Here is a 12,159-nt window from a genome sequence, read left to right as displayed (position 1 = left end):
TTTGAGGCAGGCTGGTATTTGAGGCAGGCTTTAGACATGCATTTCGATTGGAGCGGCATGCATACCCGTAGGCTATCAAAAGCATTTTCGGTTTGGTTTGGGATTTAATTTACTTTTGGACTGTTTGATTATATTGCTAAATGTTGGGACTGATGGGCACTGAAATCTGGAAGATATTTGATGGTTCACTGTTAAGTTTCATGCAGTTGAAAAAGTGTCGGGATTTCCACTGCTGTTTATTGCCAGACAAGGCAGCCCTTCATTGAATAGGGGTTGTGCTGCAATGGAAACCTTTTTGCGTAGCCAAGTAGCCTAAATTGAATTATTGTTTAGTTATGCATGATTTAGCTTTTTTTTTTAAATAAAATTCATAGGCTGGAATGCCTTGAGTCGCAACAATTGTGTTTAAATGTAGTAGGCTTCAGCCTCTGGCAATTAGCTCGAAAGGGGCGGCAAAAGAATGAGCTTGAGAACGTGTGTTGGAGACCCATGGTAGGAAAATGACTTTTCTTTGCCAACCGTAGGCTATTAATCCAACCAACATAATACAATACAATACAACATATAATAAAATATTAAGAAGAGGTTATTTCATTGACTTAAATCGAACAATGTCTTCTAGTGGACTGATGGCAATTGTTGGTATGGTAGGCAATTGTTACCCCGTCTTGTATATGGGAACCTGCCTTTATTTGTCCTGCTATAAATAGAATCAATCCCGGGCATAATTTGAGGATTTATGGTAGCCTAGTCCTCAATTCCTCCTGCTCAACATGACGTTATGTTTATGATAACAAACTCAACTAGCCTACTTATAAACTCGTTTTCACTAGCCTAACTATAAAATACAAGTCTATCAACGTTTTTGTTCTAAGACATTTATTTCAAACATAATTTCAAGACACAAATTGGATACTTTTGGTTACCTTGGTGCATAAATCCCAGAGAGTAGGCTACCACACCCCAGAGTGATGGGCCTAGCGTTCTTATGCGTTCAGTGTGGGGTATAAACAAGCTGAGAATTTAGCGGTGTCACGTCTGCCTGTCACAGACGTGGGGAGCTCTTTGAAGCTTGGGATAATGTGATACAGTCACTACAGTAACAGTATTTTATTTTACTTCTTATGTATTTTTTTTTTCAATTTTATAAATGCTTTGTTTAAATGCTGTTGGAACAAATAGTTGATTATAAAGGCAACTTTCTGTTGCAATTTTCTGTGTGTTCTGGACTGGTAACTTGTTAAGCCAACACTTGTTAAGTTCTAAAGTTGCATAAATATTAACTGCAAACACACAGTGGAGAGTTTATTTGGTTTATACCAGACAATTTAAGTAGGCCTAACTAGGCTATTTGATCATGTAGTCTATGTTTGGATCATAGGCATGATGATTCATTCATGGCTTCATAAAATATCAACATCCCATGTTGCTTTTTTCTACCATTAGCCCAAGTAGTGACCAGTATTCTACCATTGGCCCAAGTAGTGAAAACAATTGTTTGAAAACAATCAATGGTATTGGGCAGTTCCAGCGTTATGGATGTGACAATTGGACTCATATTGGTAAACAAAATGCCTTAGAGTGGGGGCAAAATTAGTATCAGTGAATTAATTTCCATAACTTTTAATGTAACCTCTGTCCTCTGAATACTGAGATATCCTCATATTTCATATAATCAATTTCATCCTAAGAATACAAAGCATTTTATCAGCGTTATGGATGTGACATGAAATGGACACACTTTTGTGAGAGATTACAGGTTTTCTACAAACTCTGTGAATTTTGAAGGAAACTGCCGAAACTATGATATATGTAGCATGAAGGAGACTTGAATGAACACAAAAAGTGTGTTTTTGAAACTATGCGTCATTTTCGTAATGCATTATGTAGGAAAAACTGGCGTTATGGATGTGACGGTTTCACGTTATGGATGTGACGTGTCTGAACCAGTCCTCGACAAACTACATAAAACACATAATTAAGTAGTGAATTTTGATATGAAACAATTGAAATAGTAATCATGACAAACTAGCGATGAAATTATTGCTTCCTCAGTGCCCACTAAGAGACACAGGAATAATCAGGACAACAAGTCATTTAAAATATAAAAAAATATTTAATTTTTTTCTTTTACCGTCATCAATTTTGGTCAGTGATTCCCGAATTACTGAAACACCAGGGAACATGAAACTTGGTGGCCACCCCCCTAAATAACTAGCCCTACCTGAACCGTTGCACCCAAGATGACAAAATATTTATGGTATGTTAGTCTCAAGAGCCCGCATCAACCTAACCCATACCCACTCATTTGTGATTTGCACACATAAAGTACATGCACACGCACATGCACACACACACACACACACACGCACGCACGCACGCACAGTCGCACACATACAGACAGGCAAGCACACACACACATGAATGCAGACACATAAACACACACACACAGGCACGCATACGCATGTGCGCATGCCAACACACACACGCACACACACACACACACACACACACACACACATAAACACACAAACACAGGCACGCATACGCACATGCACACACACAGACACACACACACACACACACACACACACACACTTATAAACAAAAGCGAACTCACATATGCACACACTCATTTACATGCACATGAGTTGCAGGAGTAGGAAATGGAGACAAATTGACAAGCGTGATTTATTTTTGCGAAGAGAATATGCAGGACTGAGAGGCGGTCATATTTTGTATGTTTATTGCTGCCGTTACTTATGTTACTCTGTGGGTATTAGCTACAAAGGACCTGACACTTCAAATGCTGGCATATCGCGTCACATTTAAAATTAAACTGTGTTAAGCAGACGTGAACGGCAGGCTGAACAGATCTGCAACAGAAGGAGGTTGCTATGTTAACTCCAGCTGCAAAGTCAGCCATCTTCACCAGCTAACACGATAATCCAGTTACTGTACAACAACAGTATGACAGTTACAGGAAGATAATCGCTCAGATTTTCGTTGTTAGGCCACTTGAAAATAGGCTATGGCTAGGCTAATCACTGGAGGTATTTTAATATTATGTTTGTTTTGCTAATGGTTAGGCAAGGCCTCCCTGTGGTTTTGATCAACCTAATAATCTTTGAAATGTCAATTGTAAACACTATGAAATGCGTTGAAACTGACATGCCACCAGAACAGACGTTTTATCGGCTTTGAGGTATAATAAAGTCTCCAGTCTTGTAAATTCACATTATGTAACATCCATAACGTCACATCCATAACGCACCATTAAAGGTTTTAAAAGCAAGAAAGTGGCACAATTTGGTCATCACACTTTACATTGATATAAATCAGCTTTGCACAGACACTATGGACATTGTCGCATCAACACTGTATGTGTAGCATAAACTTTTCCTATAAAACGTTATGGATGTGACATGGCCATGGAACTTGTTGACTTAAAAACAAAAGCCTTACAAATGTAAGGAGTTGTGCTCTTAAAGGCAAGCTGAGCATAGACATTGCTCTACCATTCCCTTGTCACTCTGGAATTTGTCAAATGGCACAATTTGTTTGAACCTTGGGTCCATTTATCCACTTTTAAATATGTATAATATTACCATGTGAAAAATGTTGTTTCTGTATGGTTGCACACCATATTTATGATGTAAAAAGGGTGTAATTATCCATCAAATTCAATCAGATCAGTTACAAACAATAAAATATAGACCTAAATGAAGATTTTAACAACAGTTCTATTTGCGTATGCACAACTTTTTTTTTCTATGGTAAGGATGACCTTTGCATGGAATTGCCATTATCTTAATATTCTGGCAAGTTTAAAATATGATGGTCGAAAGTGGGCCAGAGGTGGCAATCCGATATCTGGAAATCTGATCTCACTATGGGTTTGTGTTCACAATTTGGTCCCCCTCACTTTCAAAATATCTCCTGCGCCCCTGCAGGACACCTCAGCGGATGTTACTCCTTACATAAATCATCATGTCAAATCCAAGTTTTAATACTGTCCTGTAGTAAAAATGAACATCAGCTATTTGGTACTCAAGGTCATGGGGTCAAAGGTCGTGGTCCTAATATTCTCCCTCAGTATCTTATCTGTATCGTTTTCAAATTTTAGTCTTGTAGCACTTAAGACACCTGACAATTCAAGCTCCTAATTACTTTTTTAATTTCTTTCAACTTCCTGACATGTTTTAAGGGGTTCTAAGGGGCTTTAAGTTGTCTACAGGGTGACAAAAATTCAATTTGGCTCCAACAATTGACTTTTCTTTTCATTTTTTTCAACTTAACACATGTTCAGAGGGGATTGTAATAGAAGAAAGTTGGATCTAACACCTTTAAGTTGGTCACAATGTGGCATACCACAGCAAGGAAAATGGAAAATGGGTAAACATTTCATGCTTTTCTTCCAAAAAGATAATAAAATGTTTAGGTCAACTTTACAGTTGAATATAGGGAATTGCCCAAAGGATATCTCCAGGCACCCAGCCTATATTCTTAAAACCAGATTCACCAAGATTCTGGCCTTTGGCTTTTAACAAAAGAACATGTCAGTTAACAAAAGAACATGTCAGACAGGGCCTAAACCAAACACATCTTGGCCTCTTTGGGTAAATTCTATATTTAATACTTAACTCAGTTCTGGAATAGTTCCTTCTTCTTTTAAACAGGCAAAGGTTACGCCTTTGCTCAAGAAAAGTATACTTACTCCAACTGTGAAGAACTACAGACCTGTCTCTCTTCTTCCTTTCTTGTCAAAGGTTTTGGAGAAAGTGGTCTTCAAGCAAGTCTGTGACTTCCTATATCCTGATGGACCGTAAGTGGGCCTAGTCTGGTTTCAAGAGTGGTCATTATACTGAAACTGCTCTTCTATCTGTGACTGAAGCACTGAGAGTAGCTAAGTCCTCTGTAAACCATGACATTCTCCTTTCTACATTATCTGACCTGGGAATTTCTGGGAAAGCTCTTAACTGGTTTGAATCCTACCTTAAAGCAGTGTAAAACTTTGAAAACAAACAGAAGAATTTTAAAATTAATTCTTTGTTCCACAGGAAGCCAGTGCAGTTTAGCCAACACAGGTGAAATGTGGTCACGTTTCTTAGATCCAGTCAGTAATCTGGCTGCAGCATTTTGGACCAGCTGGAGTCTGTTTAGAGTAGATTTAGTTACACCTACATACAGTGAGTTGCAATAATCAAGCCTAGAGGAAATAAAGGCATGTATAAGGATTTCTAAATCACTGTAGGAGAGAGAAGACTTGAGCTTTGCTATTGTCCTAAGTTGGTAAAAACTTCCCTTGACAACGCTGTTGACTTGCTTATTAAAAGTCAGAGAAGAGTCTAGGAAAACACCTACTGTAGGTTCTTGACCACACTGGGATGGTGGACAGACAGAGGGCCAAGAGACTTGCTTACATTGTTGACAGAATTTGGTGGTCCAAAAATGATTACTTCAGTTTTGCTGTCATTTAGCTGTAAAAAGTTGTTAGCCATCCAATTCTTAATGTCATTAAGACAAAGAAAAAGGTTTGTCAATGAGCAGGAATTTGCAGGGGCAACCGGTATATAAAATTGGGTATCATCTGCGTAGCAGTGGTAACGAATATTGAATTGATTGAAAATGGAGCCCAGGGGAAGCATGTATAAAGAAAATAATAGAGGCCCTAAAATAGAACCCTGGGGGACACCACACTTAATGGGAGAAGATGACGAAGAAGCATTGCCTAAATGCACTGAAAAAGATCTATCAGTTAAGTAAGATCTGAACCAATTTAATACAGTGCCTTGCAGACCAACTTCAACACCCAGGCGTTTTAAAAGGATCTTGTGGTCAATGGTGTCAAAAGCAGCACTAAGATCTAACAGGACCAATAGGGCACAAGAGCCAGAGTCAACAGAGAGCAATAGATCATTATGGACCTTAAGTAAGGCAGACTCTGTACTATGAAGTGGTCTGAAACCAGATTGAAACTTGTCAAGGATATTAGAGGTGTTTAAATAGAAAGAGACTTGTGACAGAACAACTTTTTCTAAGATCTTAGAGAGAAAGGGCAGTTTAGAAATGGGCCTATAATTTTTCAAATCAATGGGATCAAGGGAAGGTTTTTTCAGGAGAGGTTGCACAATAGCGTGTTTAAAGCCAGAGGGTACTACTCCATTAGCTCCATTAATGATGCTCAAGATAAAAGGGCAAATAGCCGCAAAAGCTTCTTTGAAAAGGTGAGATGGAAGAATATCAGAGTGGCAAGAAGAGGGCTTCATATGAGAGACCATATCTGACAACTGTGAGGAAGAGACTGGTTGGAATTGTTGGAGGCGGCAAACTACAGACTGATACAAAGCAGGATCAGAAATTGAGTGTGTGATATGAGACTTTATGTGGTCAATTTTGTCAATAAAGAAATTGAGAAACATCTCACAGGTTTCTGTTGTAGCAGGAAGAGAGGACATTGTAGTAGGAGGATTTATGATTTTATTAATTGTGTTAAACAACACTTTTGGTCTGTGAGCATTTTTGTGAATAAGCTCAGCATAGAAAGCTGCCTTTGCTGCTTTGACAGTGATTTGATAAGCCTTAAGAGAATCTCTAAATATATCATAGGAGACCTGTAGTTTATCTTTTTTCCATTTTCGCTCTGCTTTCCTACAAGCCTTTCTGAGCGAACAGGTAGGCCTAGTGGAATTTAGCCAAGGAGTAGTTGACCTATTGGATTTACACCACTTTTGTTTTAAAGGAGCTACAGAATCAAGAGTGGCAAGGCAAGATGTATTAAAAAGAGTAAGTAGATCCTCAGTGTCGGTGCAGGTGGAAAGAGAATCTAAGACAGCAGGTGAAAGAGAGAGCCTAAAAGTATTAGTGAACTGTGAGGCTGTGGTGGAATGAATAGCTCTGACAAGGGAGTAGGATGAGGGGGGTGGAGGGGGGGGGACAAAACAGTGAAGATTCAAATAAAATCATAAAATGGTCAGACACACCAGTATCAACTATTAGACAGCAAACTTAACCAAAGAAGAGTCCTGTTCATGACGTTCTTGGAAGGGGCCGCAGTTAGAGAGATTTACCCGGCAGATATTAGCCTCTCCACCAGAGGCCGCACAGGTGGAATCAGTGGCAGCAGTGACGGGAGCAGTAGCAACAGCAGCAGCAGCAGCAGTAGCGGTAACAGGCATAGTTCATATGGTGATGAGGTGTTGATGGAAGACTTTCTTGCGGGGTGCAGAGTTGCCTACAGGAGTGGACCACACAGGAGAGCCACACCGGGACTGCAGGGTCGGGATAGCATCCTCCGTTGCTTGATGATAGATGGTAAAGGAGCGACGCGACCCTCTGTGCGTGTAGCGCTTCCTCCGAAGGATCCCCGTAGCCTGGCAAAGGTGGAGCACAGCTTCATCGATAGAAGTGCTGGCATTTGAGGAGGCAAGTTGTTGGAGCTGCTCGGCGGTGTAGAGAAATCCCATGTAGGCTAGTACTGTCCAAGACAGACACTGTAGGTCTTGTGGAGGCGCAGCAGCTAAGGCAACACAGCACAAAGCCTCAATCTCCCTGGAAGGTCTAGTCAACCGACTAACCTAGCAGCTGGTCAACAAACTCAGCGTCAAATCCGCCGACAGGATGGGATGGAGAGGGAGACAGACACCGTGTAGCCAAAGTCCCCAAAACAGCCTCAAGCTCAACAGTAGACAGTGGAACACAGCGCAACCAGCGCAACGATTGCCCAGTCAGTCCAGGTCAGGTGTTAGTCCTCCAAAAAACAAAACCCACGATGGGGTAAAATTCAAGAAAATTATAACATTAGATAGCCGAAACGTAGTTTAAGCGTGTGACAAAATTACTTTTATGACAGTGGAGAGTGACAGGAAGCGAATGGGAGAGAGAGCAGGGGTGGGATACAGAAAGGACCACGGGGCGGGAATCGAACCCGGGTCGCCGGCGTATGGTGCAGGTGCCCCAGCCAGTTGCGCCACAGCCGGGGCCATAGTTCTTATATTTCTGAAGAGAGATGTTGTAGGCTACGTTGCGTTGCAGACAAATGGATCTATAGCACCATCAATTCCTATGTTAGCATAGCAAGTAACTCAAGTCGTTATATTGTAGCCTATTTGTGGAGGTTTCTTTATTTGGAAAGTTGAATCCGCATTTCCTCTGGAGTTAAACGTCTGTTTGTAGGCCGTATACCAAGGCTGTGTATTGATGTTGTGGCAAGCTATGTTGTAAGAATGTGAAATGAATAAATATCAAAACAAGAGGCTTTTGCGCAATAGTCAAAAGATAATGCGCCTTAGCCTTGCTTAGCCTACTGTAGCCTACTGCACTGTAAAATCTAACACTTGTGTAAACTTGCATTAACCTTGTTTCCTTTACTTTCAGCAACAAATGTGTGCATCTTAATGATTTGAGTAAAGTAACAGTTACTTCCATGTTGAAAAAAGCATGTTACTTCATAATAAGACTGAGGTCAACTTGTCTGAGACAAGTAACCTCAACAGTGACAAATTTCTACCATTAGGAGGCGAACTTGCGCGTATTTCTGCAGGGAAGAAGAAGAAGAAGAAGTGGGAGCATGCAAGGAAGACGTTAACGTTACTGTGCTGGAGTGATTTGAATTTTCGCCCTCTCAGTTTGCTCTTCCGAAGAGTCGTTGTTGAAAGCATTCAGAAGATAAAAAATAAACATCAGACCTTTTCCTTTCGGAAGACTTTGTGGTAAGCTGTAAGGATATACATGTTGGTGAACTGTTTTTATTTTGCCCAGGCATGTTTTTGGTTCGAAGGAGCTAACATTAGATCGATGGCCCCCCTTCCCCCCACCACACCACAGATGTTTTGCATTAACAGTTGGATAAATTAATGTGTAACTTTAACTACTAGTAAATTACTGTCCAATTCAAAGTTGGCAGCTAATTTAGAATTTTAAAGCAGGAGGTAGTGAATACAGAATCAAAGTTAAGGTTAGCAGGTTAGAAGATGGTAGTGTAAGCAAGCAGTGGAAATGTAAGCATTGCATTTTTTCGGCAAACAAAAGAGGTAAGTTATTTAAGCATTATCGTCTAAGACATGGCGGGTTTATTCGGCAACAACCAATACCTTGTCTTCATATGGATTGTTTATGCACTTTTCAGTCATATGGGGAGCCCTGCACTGAAGCAGATTTTTTCACACATGTGCGTAGTCATTTGAAATTAACATTCCATGCCCATATGAAGGCTGTGATTTTCATACTAGTGTGTATTCAACATTTAAAGTGTCTACAGCCATCATCATTGAGGGGAGGCTGGTAATGGATGGTCTCAAAAGTTTGCCTGAGGCACTCTGCATCTTGTTTGGGTTATCATATGCCTTACACCTTGATTACCCCAAGTCAATGAAAAATACATTGAATTTCATTCAAAAGGTGATGCTTGGTTTGGGTCAGAACAAGCTACCACCAAAATGGCAAAGTCTTAAAAATCTTCTGCTGAGATGTTTTCTATTTTTTGAGCTTATATGGTTCTAAACTGAAAGGAGAATTCTGGTGTGATATTGACCTAAAGTGTGTCTCAAAGTGTGTCTCATAGCTCATTTCGGCTTGTCCCCTGCACTCCGAAATCTGGCGCTAGCTAACCGATGCTACCAACAGCTTTTTCAGTGGGGGTGCCTCAGCATCGGTCTAGCCAAGCAAATAAATCACTGTTTTACACCATTTACGATGCTCAAAGTATCTCCACACTTAATTGGTAAACTTAATTCTGTGGAAATGCATGGATTCCAGTTGCTGCTACTGGAAGCAACTGGAATACATGCATTTCCACGGAATTATTTTTGGAATCTGATCCCTTATCATACCTGTTCATTCGTACTCGTCGCTCGACTTATCGTGACTAAATTCAAGATGGCTGCGAACGGTAAACTTCCTTAAGGTACTGTCTGTATAAATCGTCTTGTAAATAAACTACCAGTGCTTTTTCCAAGTTCTCAATGTCTCGTTTTAAATGTCAGGGCCCTCGGAAGTCTACCAATGAAGTGTGGAGATATTTTGAGCCTCGTAAATGCTGTGAAACAGTGATTTATTTGCATGGCTAGGCCGATGCCGAGGCAACCCCATTGAAAAAGCTGTTGGTAGCATCGGCTAACTAGTGCCAGATTTCGGAGTGCAGGGGACAAGCCGAGATGAGCTATGAGACATACGTTCATATTCTGCATCATGTTTCAACACACTTTAGGTCAATATCATACCGGAATTCCCCTTTAAGTCTGTGGTGGTAAGTCATTTAGAATTTGGCCCTATAAATTGGTGGCCCGATTAAGTTTTAAGAGATGTTTAAAGGGATATTCCACCATTTTAGGAATTACACTCATTTTTTCCATTTCCCCTTGAGTTAAACGATTGATTTTTACCTTTTTCTCCAGTTCATCCAGCCGTTCTCCGAGTCTGGAGATACTAGTTTTAGCTCCATCCTAGCATAGATCATTGAATCTGACTAGACCATTAGCCTATCACGTTTAAAAGTGACTAAGATTTCCAGGAATTTTCCTATTTAAAACTTGTCTCCTTTCAAGTTAGAAAGTGTAATAAGACCAACGGAAAATTAAACGTGCCGATTTTCTAGGCTGATTTGACATGGAACTATACTCTCATTCCAGCGTAATAATCAAGGAACACCATGGGCACAGCAGCACAATGATATCATGCAGCACCTGAAAATAGTCACTGTAGGCTAACTTCCAGCAACAAAGTTGAGCTGCAGCAGACGAATCGGTTAGTGACTGGATTATTACGCCTGAATGAGAGTATAGTTCCATGTCAAATCAGCCTAGAAAATCTCTACATTTGATTTTCCATTGGTCTTATTACACTTTCTTACTTGAAAGGAGACAAGTTTTAAATAGGAAAATTACCGGGAATCTTAGTCACTTTTAAACGTGATGCTAGCAGGCGAGATGCTAATGGACTAATTCGATTCAATGATCTATGCTAGGCTGGAGCTAAAAGTGGTATCGCCAGTCTCAGAGAACGGCTGGATGAACTGGAGAAAGGTAAAAATCAATTGTTTAACTCAAGGAGAGGTGGAAAATGAGTGTAATTCTCCAAATGGTGGAATATCCCTTTAAGAAGACAGTATTTTTCATGTATTGTGTTAATTTACGTTAGACTACTGTGTTGATTTTTATATGGTACAGGCTACTGAGATACTTAAAGATTTTTATAAAATGTTCAAGGAGAAAAAAGGAAGATGTAGGTTGTTGCTACAGCTAAATTGTGCCATTTAAGACATTTTAAGATGTTTTTTTTTTTTATTAAAACAACACAATTTTGTTGTTTTTACAAGAATAATAAATAATTCAAAGCCGTATTTGTACCTGATGCAGTTGTAAATGTCATTATTTTAGAATAGAGCCAATTTTTATTCAAACTTGTGTATATGAGTAATATTTACTTGCTAAATTGAAGGCAATCGGTTTCCATGGTTTCACCAAGTAAGATTAACTTGCTGTTCAAGTAACTGTTACTACATATTCCAGATATGAGGAATTGGTTGATTAGTTACCTCAACTTCAGAACATGAGTTTTATGAATGAAAACTAAAGTACACTTCACTTCACAATACCTAGGTAGGTTAAAGAGGAATTTGCTGTAGTGTTAATACACTACACTAAGGAATTGCTTGTAAGCTCAGTTTTAGAATCCCAGTCCACTTTAGTCTGATTTTTCAAGGCAATCGGTTTCCATGGTTTTTTTAAGTAAGGTTTACTTATTGGATTTTACAGTGTGTACACTACTGAGGTGTGGGGAAATGCAGCCAAGAAATTAAGGAAAACCTTCCCTGAAACACACAGCATGATGATCACAACATAAAGCAGACATCCTAAGTCTCCCGGAAGTTCCGGGAGTCTCCCGCATATTAACAGCGGCTCCCTGACGCCTGCAAATTAGATAAAATCTCCCGGAATCTAGAGCGAGCGATCAAGAGCGCGCACGCGAGACCTAGACTTCAAATCGCGAGTGCATCTGAGTGTATAGCGCGCACACGACAGGGGAGAGAGAGAGGGGTGGTGCGTGTGTACCTGAGCGCATCCAAGACAGCGAGCATCCTGATTGGCCTGTGCCAATTCATGTGCATATTATTCTATATTCAGGCCTATACATGACTAATTGCCAAGGCAACACTGTACA

This window comes from Alosa pseudoharengus, unplaced genomic scaffold (assembly GCF_046254945.1).
Source record: "Alosa pseudoharengus isolate Yale_2024_CS ecotype anadromous, Long Island Sound unplaced genomic scaffold, YU_APseudo_1.1 YU_APseudo_1.1_scf_5, whole genome shotgun sequence".
Taxonomy (NCBI): domain Eukaryota; kingdom Metazoa; phylum Chordata; class Actinopteri; order Clupeiformes; family Clupeidae; genus Alosa; species Alosa pseudoharengus.
Note: the sequence above shows the minus strand (reverse complement) of the source record.